Source organism: Fragaria vesca, linkage group LG5 (assembly GCF_000184155.1).
Source record: "Fragaria vesca subsp. vesca linkage group LG5, FraVesHawaii_1.0, whole genome shotgun sequence".
NCBI lineage: Eukaryota > Viridiplantae > Streptophyta > Magnoliopsida > Rosales > Rosaceae > Fragaria > Fragaria vesca.
The window spans coordinates 2,191,259-2,192,844 of NC_020495.1; the positions used below are offsets into that span (position 1 = coordinate 2,191,259).

General features: G+C 35.0%; 1 pseudogene across 1 annotated transcript in view; it reads right to left on the minus strand.

The window, feature by feature from the left end:
* LOC101300910 overlaps positions 1-97 on the minus strand; it is a 6,418-nt pseudogene extending 6,321 nt beyond the window's left edge. Inside the window, exon 1 of the transcript XR_184607.1 lies at positions 83-97. The product of XR_184607.1 is annotated as an ABC transporter C family member 10-like (transcript). The remainder of the gene's footprint in view (positions 1-82) is intronic.
* Positions 98-1,586: the final 1,489 nt, after the last annotated feature.

Consider the following 1,586-nt stretch of genomic DNA (forward strand, 5'->3'; position numbering starts at 1 on the left):
AAAAATCCGCACCAAAACTATTGGTGCGGACGTCCGCAGCTGAGAAAAATACCCATATATATATATATATATATATACATACACAGTTCCCTTCCAGAGTGAGACACCGCTCTGAAATTAAAGTGTGGCGCTCCTCATTTTGCTCACTTTTAGGTCACATTTTCACAGTTCAGTGTCTAGAACATAGTGTATAGATCATTCCTGCAAAGTTACATCCAATTTAGACATCATTTGGGTACCGAGTTAGATTAAATGAATCAACTGAACAAAACATGTCCAAATAGAACTGTTTGTGTAAATCATAATTACGGAAGCTCAAATGATCTCCAAATTGGACGAAACATTGCAGGAATGATCTATATACTATGTTCTAAACACTGGACGGTGGAGATGTGAAAATGTGACATAAAAGTGAGCGAAATGAGGAGCACCACATTTTAATTTCAGAGCGGTGTCCCACTCTAGAAGAGGAACTGTATACATACACTAAGGGATCCGTTTTTTGACATATATGAGGGATGAGAGATTATACCAACTTTTCGATAATATTTTTGAATCTCCACCGTTCAGTTTGTTGGTCCTTATATACAGATCAATTTTATAAATTTTCAGCCAATTTGATGATCATTAAGGTGTCAAACAAAATTGAATCAACGAATGAATCAAATACGCCAAACCTGAACCGTTCATGCTTATAGTTATAAATCATAGTTTTGAATGCCTTAATGATCATCAAAATTTCTAAAAATTTGCATAAGTGATCTATTCATATAGAACTACATATTGAATGGTGGAGATGTGATTTTGTGATCGAAAAGTTGATGTAATCCCCTCTCCCTCGTGTATATAAAAAAAAAAGATCCTTTAATGGCATGGTCCCGTATGTGTGTGTATATATTCCAAGTCATGTCAACTGACATATATACATAAATTCACAGGTGTATAGGCAAATACCTCCTTCCTTTTCACGGATTCCAAAAAATATTGTGTTGGGTAAGTATATATGAAGTGATTATGATGTTAGAATTTCAAACCAAACATACAAGTACAAGTTGGAAACCTATGCATCGGATGTATTAAACATAAGATTGCAGTGTTATATAACTCGAGAAACATGCATTGAAACATTAAAAGAAACACAGAAATCTCACTACAGGTCAAACACGCATTCAAAACTAAGTGCTTACATGTTCTTCTTCAGAGATCTCTGGCTAGCTCATGCAGTACACATGTCTTCGAATACAACGCATTTTATTGTTATCAAAAGGCTACTATTTATAGCTGGGATGCTGGAACAACTTGTCTCTATTCTCATTAATGTCTTTGATGAGTGATCGACAAACGACAAATGCGTTTGATCTCAATATTATTTTTCGGTCAGATCTGCACATTATTGAGCTGTTACAATAATGGAATGTATGGGTGGTCATCAATATACGTAGTTTGCTGCTAGGCCGGTTGTATGATTCAGAAAGTTCACTCCCCAAAGCCAATGTTCTCTTCCCAACAAGATGTCATATAGTTCTTAATAACTTCATCCAAATATGTAAAGATGCTAAAAGATATATGTAACATCTCCTATCAAA